Genomic DNA, 14,700 nt, shown 5'->3' with positions numbered 1-14,700 from the left:
TATTTTTAGATGCTCTATCCAAGATAGAGCCCCAATTTAAATGGTAAGCGAGATGATTTAGTTCGCAAAGGATCGGTAGAAAAGAAGACTTTCGGCGTGACTAAACGATTTCTATTACACCGTCATTGGAAATCTCGTTATGAGTAGGATATTGTAGTAACGGTTTGTGGGTTTTGGTGCCACGGGTTACGACAGGTGGCACAACCGTGTCTGATCGTCCATGTGACGTCATAAGGAGATCAAAAGTTTGTAAAGATTTTTATGCGAAGATAGAATCAATCTCGAAAGTGGAAGGGTACGAATTTCGTATCAGGGTCAAGCGTTTCCGCGTCTTCCTTTTCTACTTTCGCTGGTATTGGTTTTACGGTATAGGCTGGTTAACGGAGTGACGTAGCAATTTTCGCAACGATTACGCTGGAGTCGCCAATAGTTGCGAAATGATTCGTGCCTACGAGAGCAGACGCGTACGCTGACCACGTCACGTTTAATTTTCGGGGTCAAGTGCACAGCATTCAAGAAATGCCATAGAGTATGACTACGTATGCGAACCTCGATACATAGGAATACCTCGTGTTATATAATGAGAAGATAGACATCTTACACGTTAGAACTGGCGTTAGGACTTCATAAAGCAAACTGATGTATGGGCAAAGCAAAGGAGATACACCTGAAATTTGTTCTGACATTGTAATAATTAAAATGTAATGCTTGTCTCGAATAACGATAGTGGAAGTGTTTTGGATTTAATTGAAAAGTAGAGTTTTCTTAGATGAAGCTAACGAAATCATTGCCTTTGTTAATCGTATAGTATATAGAATTATTCAAAAGTGACTGCAAGAACAAACGATACTATACTCGATTATTTAAAAATTTTGTGCGTGTTTGGTGTGTTAACGACATTGTACTATCCAATTGCCTTGAGAAATCCGCACTTTCACCTTGTAAGGAACGAAGAATCCTGTTAAGTTAATCCAACATCCTGCACTGGCAATTACCCTCGATCGAGAAGCATCATGAAAGGGGTAAATGCCAACCGGGTTTACCCAAATTGTGCGGTACCAGTGTCTCAAACGAACTTGATGTCCCGCCATTGTTATCACTGCTACCTTCCTACCGAATTATAATAGGATTATACGGTCCGTCGCTTAGGGAAGTACGCGTGTCAATTCAAGCTGTTTTCGATACCTTCTGTTAATCATGGCTAGACACTCTTGTTTCATTCAATTCGATTATTTATGACTTTGGGGAAATTTTAATGCATTAAGGGGGCATAACAATAATTGCTTTTAAAGGAGAGGTATTTTCCGAAATTTTTCATAAAAGAACTGTACAATAGGTTAGTTTTAATCTGTCATTATACTTTATTGAACATTTAAACACACAAATACCTGCTCGTAGTGTCATTAACATGGCGTTAATCGGTTCGACAGCGTGCGCAAGTGTGCACCGCAAACACGATACTTATGTTCAGTTGACAGCTTTATGATTACAGCGTAGGTATATTTGAAATGAAAATACAACTATTTGCTTAAACTATATATCTCTGGCTGTAACCTGGCGTAGGATTTTTTCGATATCTCAAAAAATTAGAATATGACGAGCCTTTGAAAAAAACATATTTGAATTTCATGAAAAATGAGATGGAATAGAGATCTTTATAGACATGGAATAAAAATCATCGATTTGGAAAACAATATTACAGTGTTGTGCCCCCTCAACTGATCGTTTGCCACTTTTACAGAGAATTGATATAGAGAAATCAGTGTCAGAAACTGTCACGTATGTAGACCATGACAATGCCGAATGCAGAAATTTTGTAAGAATTTAGTTGTCAATACGTGACTATCTTTTGAAGAGAATAAAGAAATTTTTGTTTAGCTACCGATCGGGATTTAATCAACAAAGTCACGTGGACTTTGTCATTGGCGAGAGAGGTCACTTCACGTGATACAATATTTACAGTTCTTAAAATTGTATTTTTTTCTGAATATTAGAGTGTATAGAAAGGAGAATTGATTATGCAGATAACTTGCATGAAATGACGTGCCTTGACTGCTATTGGCGATAGGAAAAAATGCAGCTGACCAATATTATTGCTTGGATCTAGAGATAATTTTGTGATGCATTTGAAAATTGAAAGAGTTCTATCCTCAAAAAAATATGTAATTGTTTCAAATTTTAATTAATTCTACTTCGTAAACTTAGTTTATTCTAATCTAAATAAAAACTTGATCTCGATTATGTTTTATATTTTGTACATCAACGTAACATCACCAGTAGAGTGCAAAAGATTGGATGTAATAATAATGTCCGGACAACTGAAACGAAATTGAGTCACTGGCGCTTCAGTTATTCGAAAAAGATAGGATATTCATTTTAGGCATCGAACTATTAGGTTCATATTAGGTTGTGAGTGAATCTCACATACCACTTGACAGAGAGAGTTAGGGGGATACATTAAAAGTGAGCGTGAAAAGAAACTTGGAGTAATCTCGAATTACCTGCGTCTAGTGGCTCGCAATCAAGAGCGATAAGACACGAGCATCGGATGAGTCACTTCTTGATGATAATTAAAATTTAAATATCTTTTATTGCAGCTTTATGAGAGCATTACATAGTGATTAGGCAAGCTCTCCTGATAAAAATGAATCCTAACGCCACCTGAGCTAAATTATTTGTAATTATGTGTCTGAATCATTCCTGAAGAACGTTTAGTTATATAATAATCGCATAGTCATGCTTAAAAAGGAGTTCACGCTTCTGAATGAAATTAAACGAAACATTACATGTGAGACTTATCTATCTATCTATACACATTCGTGAATAATGAACGTATAAGGGTTGATATCTTTGTAACTTTGTAAACAAATTAAACCTTTAATATTTTAGGGTTAATTTAATGGTGTCAATATTAAAAAGCGATTATCAAAATTTCATTTGGTTCTTTGGCTATTTGAGAAATTGCTCATCAGATCATAAAAACAATTCTACACTATACGATCGAATTTTGTAAAGGCAATTTCTTTTTAATGTTTTAAAAGCATGGGTCTTTAACGGACAAGCAAAACAAAATATTCCTGACTTATACGCATTGGAGCTTCAACGCAACACTGTTTGCTAACACAAAATGCAAAAGTTTACCCAAAGGCCTATCAAAATGTTGGATGGTATCCAAGTAGAAAGAAACAGCTCATTTGATAACGTATCTATGACAAGGCTGAAATTAGTAATTACGTAACGTTATTTCACAAATCTGTCATCGTTGACGTGAAACGTTAGTATCACGTATCCTTTACTGTGCGTCACTCGTCACCGTCCAGTTTGTTCGCTATTTGTATGCCTGATTTTCCTTTCGGTTCAAATGCGCGATGCTGGGGTTAAGTGGTGACTACTCGATTTTACGTAGAAAACATACGCATTCTCGTGGCGCGCTGCCAATAGGAAAGAAACTCCGAAACGAGCGCACAGTGATACGAAGTCATTAATTAGTGAGTCAAAGCGGTTATTTGTTTCCCGGAAATCACCGTGTTTTCTGCCGAAAGCTGAGAGAGCGCCGGGGTACGCAGCTGATGCGTGACGAATTCATCTTGCACGACTTTTGCGAGATTGACGCATGGGGACATGTTAGTTATGCAAATTAGCTTAATTTCGTTTTACGTTGTTACACGCACAGTCACGCATCAGCACGTGATGCGCCTGCCCTCGTAGCCGATAATCGTTTCGATGGAAATGAAACAGAGTAGTCACAATTCTGTACCCTGACCATCGACTATTAAGTGGAATATCACTTCAGGCCGATGCAGTGGTTTCCAATCATTTTAATAAGCGATCCACTAAAGGACATAGAGAATTATTGTAAGAATTATAAAGGATTTTCTAAATAGGGTTTGAGGATTTTATTTTTTAATAAAACATAGGCATGGTATACTTCCGATTTTTTTTTATTTTAAAGGGTACTCCTACTGACTGCTCTGATCATTTTTCCAAACATTTAATACGTTGATTGCCAGACTAATATCTGTGCAAATTTCTATAAAAAAAAAACTAGAAGTTTGTTTATGTATCGTTAGGACTGTACGTGCTACGTACGTACAGTTATATATCGTAGTAGGACTGTATTACCCCTACAGGTTGCCCTGGTCAGGTGTCGGAAAAGTTAGGTGAATTTCGTTGTTACCGGTGCTAGGGGGCGGCATTGGGTAGAGTACCTGGGTTTTTCCCAGATAGGGGACAAAACCGTACACGTAAAAGTTCGTAAAATGGCCATCTTTTCGCATTTTTCACTTTTCATACAAACTTTGGGACCGACTGTACTTCAGTTTCTATTAAAATTACGATGTAAACAGAAGTTGTAACTACTTTATATACACGACGAATATTCGTATTAGAAAATACTGTCATTTTTTCATGATGAGTACGCCTATCAAAATCGGGTAACTGGTTAACTAAAAATTTTGAAAAGTGTCTTTTGATAATCAACGATTACAATCCGATTAAATAAAAAAAAATGATATAGTAGAAAAGAGTATTAGATAAATTTCCCGATTCATCGTATCTATGACGCCGAGGAAGGGACTAATTTCACCGCGTGACTCGAGATTTGACGCGGAGTTCGTTGGACCTTCCGGTTCAGGGTACTTCTGACGGCGTACAAGGGTTTCGATTCTGCAACCGGTCGGGGTATCGCGCTCGGTATTACGCGAGCGAATTCGAGGCGCGTACCGGCGCATTGCTCAGAAAAACGACGTTTAACTGGCCCAAGTGGAAAAGGCGGGAGCAATTTTTCGAAACAGGCAATTATCGATTCGTGTGGTCCCCGCGATCGCGACGGTTGCAAGAAGCGGATAGAGACATCGGCCACATTCCAGGAGTACGAAAGGCACGCCAAGAACCCAATAGGGACCTCGAGGTTTTCTCTCTTTCTTTATCTCACTCTCTCTGTGACCATCTTGATGTCCGTTTTGCCCTTCCTGCTTAACATTTCGGTCGCACAAGGACCACCCAGAACCAATATCTTGTTGCCTGTCGCAATATTCAATACTCGGAGTGTATATCGGCCACATAAGAGCCAAAATGAACTGATAGCGCAGGTCAGCTGACTCTACAAAAATTCTTGACACTTTACATTGTTAGGACACTAGCTCGAGTGAGAATATGCGTGGGAAACATTGCCCACAATTCGGAATCTGAGTATAGTTTTGTGGGGAAATTGATAAACCCTACATTTTTATTTGAGAGGTGTGAGAAGAGGTCGCAGTATCTTAGCTACCAATTTCCACTCAAGTAATAGTGGTACGTTCTCCTGGAATGACATCAACAGGTATAGCGGCCGGCCTTCGTGCACACGCTTTTACATGGATTTCTACTGGGCGTATGTCAATGAAAATTGTGACCAAGTAAATGAAAAATGTATAGGATAATAATATTTATAGCAATGTTTGATTTGCCTAGTTTCTCATTTTCCATTTGTGCGATGTTGTATTATTTATACAAGAATGAAAATGGTAAGCAAATATGTCAAAATAGATCCATTCCTGTTTTATGGATTTAAGTTTTGTGGGAAAGATTCAACGAGTGACAAGGAAAAATGCACGAAAAAAATCTGTTTCTGTTTTCGATAAATTTTCTAGCGGATAAGCACTTCGAAACCAATGACAGGGTCGAAATACCCATTATCTCATATTTATCTATTAACTCGTAAGTCACAAGTGATTACATACTTATATTTATAGGTTTTAGCTATTTTAAATATTGTAGCAATGAAGTTACCACTAAAATTGTAAGGATCTAATTGCTATGAGATCGATATATATATCATGTCTATTTGATACCAAACGATCTGTTCTTGAAGAGATCAAAAAATACCCAATGATATAAACTTCATTATATAAAATAATAATACAATGATATAAATTTGTATATATAATAATCATAGCAAATCAACAACCATTGGAAAAAGGTGCAATTAATTAATGTTTATTTTGTCGAATAAAACTGTATACCAAGAAAATTGTGGTTCCTTGAATTTGACCGCGTAAACTGGCGAGAACTTTGTCCGGTACGCAATAATTACTTGTAAGTTGAAAAGAAATAAAGAAGCTTACCGGAGTACAAAAGAGAGGTCAGCATCGAAGCAGCGGTGACTTACAAATTTTCTGAGCCGTGAAATCAACGTTCATTTATTGACGCGTTTGTGTCAGCGAATGTTTTTCTGTGGCGTACAAAGGAATATTTGCCATGCGGATCGTAGCGCGATATAAAATAGTTCCAAAATCAATTCACGTGTAAAATGATTAGCAAATTTTTGCGGATGCAGTGTTTAATTGATATTAAAAGAACGGTAAATGGAGGAGACTGGCTCGCGCACGTATATCAATGAAAATACGACGATGCGAAAGAGAGTAAACAAAAGAGTAACAGTGACAGTTCGTCAGAAGTGAGTAGAATCGTGTCGTTTCCTTGTCAATGTTTCCCAACCGTAATTCTCGAACCGCTTAGAATTTTTATTTGAGTTACTTTTATTCTTCATAATTATGATTGATAATTCTCGTTTCCACAAACTTGATATTTCATCGTCAAACAGCAAATATGATTGTATGATAGAATAACTGTTTCTGATACTAATTTGATACGACATAGTAATGAATGAGTCAGTGTAAATGAAAATATGAAGGTAGTTTCTAGGTTGCATTGGATTTTGTCTGTAACAACTGAGTTATCGAATCAAACATTTAGCCATCCTTACATTTTCTACTCCAAAACATATTGTATCATTCATGTTAGAAGAATTTTCTGTTAATGTTGGTGGAAAAAATTTCACTTCATTTTACGTTGAAATAAACGAATATAATTACATAATTGCCTAAAATATATGCACTTTGTTTTTTCTTATTTATACGATACTCTAAGGAGTATTTTTCCTTGTAAATTTGGAGATGGCTAAAAATGGAGCCTCGTTCTTTTTCTACCGTGAAACGTTACGCATCGATACCTTCCATTTTGTTAAAAAATTATTCGATAGATAACCTTCCAACAACTCGCTCAACAAAGGACCATCACTGTCTTGTAAGACTCACGGGCGGCATTCCTTGATACGTTGCAGCATAAATCCTCGGGCAACGAGTCCCACGCCATGGAACATTCACGTCGCAATCACGTTCGAGCATTTCACTCGAGGTACATTATCCGACCGTGAATGTCGTTTGCACGATTGCACGCTCTAACACGCACTGTCGCGTCTTTCCTCGCGGCACGAGCCGATCAGCTGAGCCATGCTACTGGAAAATCGTACTCTCTTTGCGAGTACTGACCCTCAACACCGCTACCTTACAATATTACTATACGGTAAGCCATAACACGTGGGCACTTTTGCCGAACGCTCTATGTTTACTTGACTCTTAGATCAAATCGGGCCAATCGAATGATATTTTCGATTCAGAATGACGAGTAGCGTTTATTTGGTGAAGAGTGAAGTTGTACGTATAGCTCTGTCTAATTTTTTTTTGTTTTATATCCTTGGTGCTTAAAGTCTCTAAAATATTTCAAAATTGCCAACTGCCATTAAATACGTTATATAATAATTAAATACGAATGTAATACGAGAAAGAGGATAATAAAAAATGATACGAATACCAGATCCGTTTTTTCCTTTATTTCTTTGATTCACTCACCTCACTTTTAACGATTTCAATGTATAATCGCGCAATTTATCGTTATGACAATGAAGATGACTTAAGTTCTCGAGACTGATGATACTGACGATGTTATGCCACGGAATATAGGAATCCTAGAAGGACTTCGCAGAATTATAGTATTATAGAATCAACGAACCATCGAGAGATTCCTGTATGTAAACATGATTTACAAATGTTGCGAGTTCAGGTTTGCACGACGCGCGACGCGCTTACTTCAAATTGTTGGAGTCAATTTTAGGTGGTCGAACCGTGGTACCGGAAGTTCCCCCTAGTACGTTCACTCGTTCTTTATCGGTCAGTGTTTCCGACCGATTCATCCAAGCTTCAAAATTAAACTTCGGACGTGCGTCAAGGTACTAAAAGGCTCGTAATGTTTTATAGTATTCGATAAGAAATTACAAAAACATATCAGACGCTTACTTTCTGTCGTGACTATATGTATTTATAAATAATAGTAAGCTGCATAATAATTAAATATGATTGTACAGTAGACTCTAATATAACGTTTTATTAAATAGAAAAGTACTTTAAACATAAATGGAATATAAACACTGTTGATTAAAAAAATAAAAGAAAAACATATATATTATGAATGCAAGCAAAAAATCTTTTTTATATCTTTGAAATTTAACATAAAACAAATGATTATACAAGTGTATTATGTTTTGATTGTTAATTTAAACCGCTGAAAAAATCAGAATTGTGCCTCATAGTTCAAATCGCTCTCAACGTTACTGAGCGAATCGTGCTGCCACTTTAATGAAACAAATAGCCGTTCGTAGGTGGGATATTTTTAGGAATCTCAAGTAGAGTTTCGGTCCGAAAATAAAGCGCACCCGCGGCCAGGATAGCCAGGCATAGTCGTTGAATTGTAAATGAGTAACGCGTTAAGGAACAGCGCGCCTCACAACTTCCTCCGAGGTTTGATTCACGCTCGCCTTCGGCTCGTCTGGTCGTGCTTGTCTGCTATTATTTTTAGCGCGTGATCAAGAAGCTGTGCATGAAAAGAAGCGCGAGGAAAGCGTTTGCGAGACGACCGCAACATCGACTGGGTATGTTAGGTCATTCCGCAGGCTTGGCTCGCATAATCAGCGGCAGTTCTGTCACCAAAGCATGTTCGACCGATCGCGATCTATCTACCGCACCCTTCGACCGCTCATCCACGTGGTATGCTCGCGAAATCAGCAGGAAATTATCGTTGCTCCGTTTTGTGCAAGTATACCTTCACTTATGGATCGTGATCTAAAGGATTTTTCAAAGTAGACGTTCTAACTTCGAGCGTAAGGAGCCTTTCTGGCGTGGCATTTTTAAAAAATCAATTCATTTTCATTCCTCGAAAGTATTTAAAATGAACTGTTACAAATTGGAGAAGTTAATCTAATAAAGATCTAAACCGATAGATCCAAAAACTGTATTTTTGGGTACATTCAATCTCATACTTTCAAATGTGACGAAAAAACATCAACAATGAAATGATCTTCAGTTAAATTGGTTCAATTGAATGTTAATAAATTGTGCACGCGTCTCAAGCAGCTTTAAGGAACTAATTTTATTCAACATATGTCGTCGAGTATTTTTGTATACATGGTCATTTTCTTTATTCGTGACATTTATTCTAGGAAGTTCTAAGAAAATTCCATACTGGATTTCATAAGGCACGATAGGTGTTATATATTATGGCTACTCAAACCAGGTGAAATAGTCACGGCAAATAGTTATTGACGCCAATTGATCAATTTAAGTAATGAATTGGAGCAAAAGAAATCGTGTATTGGTCAAGGAAACTGGCAGGTCATCTACAATGTTAGATCACACGTTGCTCTGACGACGAAGGACGTCATCTTTAGCTACGGCTAAAAATTTCTTCCGCGCAGGTTATAGAGGAGACTGGGTGAGGTCAACTGTAACGGTGGCGCTTTTTGTATCGTTCGTTCGATAAATACATCTAATACACCAGGTAACATCAAATTCTGCATTATGTTTTAAAGTATATATAGCTAAAATACTTCGTACAGAATGTACAGAAATGCAAAATAAAAGTTGTTATATGTTTTAAGTATGATTCGCGCTCAGAGAATAACAATCACAGCATTGTTATGAATTTATAGACACGAATAAAAGTGTAATTAACGACACGGATGTTTGGATGATACTTCATTTTTCAGAATCTTTATCAAGAATAATTTCTGAAATTACTGTTTCGTAAAATTTGTCATACGTCAGCACGGCAGCTCTGACGCTTCTTTTCTTACAGAAATTATAATATCGACGTCACTACGACTGGCTTCCTCGAATGAAGAAAATCATAGTCACATTTCGAACATAAAGTTACGCGGTAACAATACCGTAATGAAATCACTTGAAGATACGTGCGAAGATAAATCAACACAATGCTGTTAAAATTATCGATAGAATGATTTATTGTACATGGTTACCATTCGGATGATTACACTAGTACTTAAATTGGATGGGAAAACCGATATACGTAAAAATTCTTAACTTGCGTCAAAGACAATTTCGATCAATTAAGTAAGTGATGTAAACAAATTAATAAAATTGACATTCCAACTGCGTTTTCAGAGTTAAACTGATTGAGAGGAATCAGGCACGCACGAGAAAACATGTAGAATTAGAAAATTATTCATACATTTAAATTAACCTAAAACCTTGTCTTAGAGATTTGATATCTTCAATATTTAATAAATATACTTTCGACGTTTTCAAGAATTGATGTTACTGATAGTAACGTAAACTATTCGGGACTGCATGATGTCAAAACGAGCGGCGTCTCGACTTAATTCGCTGTATTGTCAGAGATTAAAGATGTCGGGTACAAATTGAAGCTAACGTCACTCCCGCAGTCCAGACGTTATTTTTGTTTTTCAACAATTCGAGTCATTAAAACGCTATCGAAAGAATGAAATAGGGTTAATTATAACTGTGTTAAGTGACGACACAGTGTAAATGAGTTCTCGAGTTTGACGTCACTCTCCTTATCGATTTAGTATAGACGTGAATATATGAGTAAATAAAATACAGCATGAATGTTCAAATGATGATATTAAAAAGTATTTGTAAATTGCATTGTCTGTTTAATTTTGCAACAGAACTTTGAACATCTATTCTTTTAATGCGACAGTTATCAGATATGAATTATATGTTAACTTACTTTAACCTTCAGCGAACCTCTGACGACAACCTTAGATTGGTCCTGTAATAAAGAAAATAAAAATTAATTTGTTTCTATAGAAGGAAAAGTATCAAGTATTAAACATGAACTGATACGCTTAGTAATAAGCTGTACCTATAGCAAGTTCAGTAGAACTTCGATTATCTGGATATTTTTAAAATAATTAAATAGAATTAAATACAATTTGGTTAAAGTTTTAAGGATCCCAGATATTTTCGATATTTGTAGTACATTATTATTCACAGTCTGACGATGTGTGAAAATCTTCTGGGAAAAGCGTTGAAATATTTTTAAACATTATGTAACAACCGGTACGAGCTGAATTCTGAAATATCCTTAGTATGCTTATCCTGCGGTTTCCGAGATCCTCCAACAGTCAGATTAACTGCTGCGGTAATAGGTGGCCAAGAAAAGTAGTCATCCTTCAAATATGCGGGTATTGTTCCTAATAGCATGCTTTGAATCATGCTTCTTTAGCTGTTGAACTATCGGCGATTAAAATGCTTCGAGTTCAGGTATCTTCTTTTAATTTAATTCTTGACTGTTGCAATTCTTTTTTTACTATCAGGCAACCAAGAGAGTTGTGTGATTTTTTCGAAATTAAAAAGTGGGGTAGGTATAGTTTACGCGTATGTTCAGGTGGTGTTAAGATCGATTCAGACCATACGACACGGATCGGCAACGACACATACCGGCACCGACACGACAAAACATTAAAACACACGTTTTAATGGAACTATTCACACTTAACAGACACCGACCTGAACGTTCCGTCAACGGGAATAGTGTGAATAGTTCCATTAAAACGCGTGTTTTAATGTTTTGTCGTGTCGGAGCCGGTACGTGTCGTTGCCGGAACGTGACGGTCCGTGTCGTATAGTCTGAATCGACCTTTATAGTTTCAATGGTATTTGAAGGGAGACACATTGCAATGTCTATTGATTCATAAAACAAATGAGAAGAAGTACAGATGTATTGTTTCGCAGCAAATAACTAAGAATCGTAACTCAGCACCCTCCACGGTGACCGACATAGGAACACCATGAAATCGAGGGGCTGAGGTGTCAAGATAAGATTATGAGAGATTATCGAGGAAGACGACGGGGCACCTGTTGCGCTCGCTTCCTCGTAATCACCCTGTATTTCAGCAGAGCGTAGGCAGATTTTATTCTGCCTGGGACAGCTGTGCGACTGCGTCCGTAAATTATAATACATATATCGTTTGCGTTTTCCTGACATTGCACACCGAGAAAAAGAGCTCTTCTCGGAGCGTTCGCTTTGGTATTCAATCTCGCTCTCGATTATTTACATGCATATCCTCGGAGAGGCATGTCAGGCGATAAGTGTTTTCTGCTATTACGATGTATTTCCAACGTACACAAATTTATTGGCTACGTTTAGAAATGTATGCAACCTACAAGATAAACGAAGTAAAATTTTGCAATTGAAACGAAATACATGACGAATACGTACAATACATGCTTGGATTTTTAGCGGAACTAGCATAATAATATTATGTTCGGAGAGAAGAAATCATTTTTTACTTTTCAGTACATTTTGGTTAAAGCTTTATACAGTGGGTGTAGAATGTATTCGTAAACCGATCAATTTCCCAGAAAACTTTTGTGTGAAATTGTAGTTTCTTAACTTCTTTTTTTAAAATCAATGTTGTTTTACATATTCTTGGAAATCTCTAAGATAGATATAGTCCAAACAACATTTTCTAGTTAATATAATTTGTGAAATTAACAAAAGAATGCGAAAAGTGGGTAAAAGTATAGAAGCAATAAGTATTTGTACGACTCATATGACGAACCATTTACAGTAGAGTTTGTAACGTAAACACGTTAGTTTATTGCTCCGTACGAATTAGAAAACATCGAATTTCCAAGAAAGTACTTTTAAAAATGAAGAAGACTTAAAAAGATTTAAAAATTGAAGAAGATCCCACTTCTTCTTAGAAGAGTTGCAATAATGATAAAATCGAAAGGAAATCCCACGAAGGAAGTATTATATACTTGTAAATTAATGTAAATTTATTTCTTTTTAATGAAGTTTTAAAAATTAAACAGTTGTGCGAATACTTATTGCTTCAACATTTCTATCGATTAATTGTTTTTTTTTTTTTTTTTTGTTAATTTCGCAACTTACATAAATAGCTATTTTTTTCTTGTACTCTGTCTATTCTAGAGATTTCCGAGAATATGTAGAATGTCATTGTTTATAAAAAATAAGTTAATAAATTACAATTTCACATAGTCTTTTTGGAAATTGATCGGTGTACGAATACTTTCTACATCCACTCTATATTTCTTTAAACTTAAGTATATTTTGTGTAGTTCTGTTCTACCTTGCGTTAATGTATTGCTGTCAAATTGTCGTGTAATAATTGTGAGGATGTGGGTTTTACATAGAATCTTATCAAAATATATATTTCTAGAATTCAATCGAATATGAAGTGCCTCATACCAGAATACATCACAAATATTTAACAAATTACAATATACGTTGTAGAGAACATTCCAAAATTGAACGTTTGTTCATTTACTAAGCAATTTGTAAAAGTGTTTCTCAAGTTGAAGTTCCACCAGGTGGGCGCGAGAAAGTTGCTGCCTGGGAAGATGGTACGCGAAAAGGTTTGTCGGTGGGAAAGATAGCGGGTAGTCGCAAATCCCGTGCAGCATAGCTCTCGAACGGTCTCACGATGACGCGCGCGGTTCGAGACGCGTTTGGCTTACACTTGTCGGTCTTGGATCGTCTGTAGATACTTACATATCATTTCCTCCGGGTGATTCATCGCGTACGTTAGCTGCGCCCTTCAGGGTCGCAATGGCGGTTCTCCACACGAGGTCGAAAGATCACACGATATCGCGTTACCCTCTCGCAGAGTGCACCTGTGCACGGAGCCTCGGGTGGCATCGCGCCATACATTCTCCTCAAGATCACCCCACGTTTGTTCATTTTTCCACTTTCTTCCTCCCGTCGTTCGTTGCTTCTATCCTTTCTTTCCGTTTGGCCGTTCGACCAGCCGTTGTCCCGATAAGATTGCCAACTGGCCCTACGCGATTGCGCCACCGTCAACAACACGTGCCTTCGAGCAGCATTCGTTCATTCATGCCTGCGTTCATTCATCGCGACTACATAGCTGTATCGATTGAATCGGTGATATAACGCGCACCGGCTACGGCTGAGCGGAAGTCGCGCGACTCTGGAACACTTTCAAACTTTATCGGCTGAGATTGTGCTACGATCCACGTACGCTTCAAAAGGAGAATGTGATTCTGGACACGTATCATCGTGTTTCGTTTGTTTATTGAAGCTTTCAATTCTCGAAAGAGATTTATTCTAGGGATCCCTACTTCGCGTGTATCGAAATACCCGGGTACACGGGTAATTAATGGATCCGTGTTTTAATCCGTGTAGTTATAACACGCGGTTACCCGGGTATCGAAATACGCTGACACCCGGATATCTAAATACACGGATATCCAGGTACGTATACGTGCATCGAAATACACGGGTACAATATCCAATTATTTTTATGTACAAACTTTTACATGAAGATGCTATTATTCTAAAGTAATGATCCTTATTAATTTTGAAAAAATTGATATGCAGTAAAATAAATAAATAAATACAATATAAACGTAAGAAGAATAAATGTAACAGAATACAATTTTTATTATACGTAGTATAATTTGTAAAACTTTATTTACTAGTTAAAATAAATATGTAAGACACGGGTAACAATAGATAATTCGATTTATGCGTACGCGTGTATTTCGATGCACGTGTACGTACCTGGATATCCGTGTA

This window comes from Hylaeus volcanicus, chromosome 1, assembly GCF_026283585.1.
Source record: "Hylaeus volcanicus isolate JK05 chromosome 1, UHH_iyHylVolc1.0_haploid, whole genome shotgun sequence".
Lineage (NCBI taxonomy): Eukaryota > Metazoa > Arthropoda > Insecta > Hymenoptera > Colletidae > Hylaeus > Hylaeus volcanicus.
The sequence above is the reverse complement of the archived record's forward strand: the minus strand, read 5'-3'. Positions refer to the sequence as shown.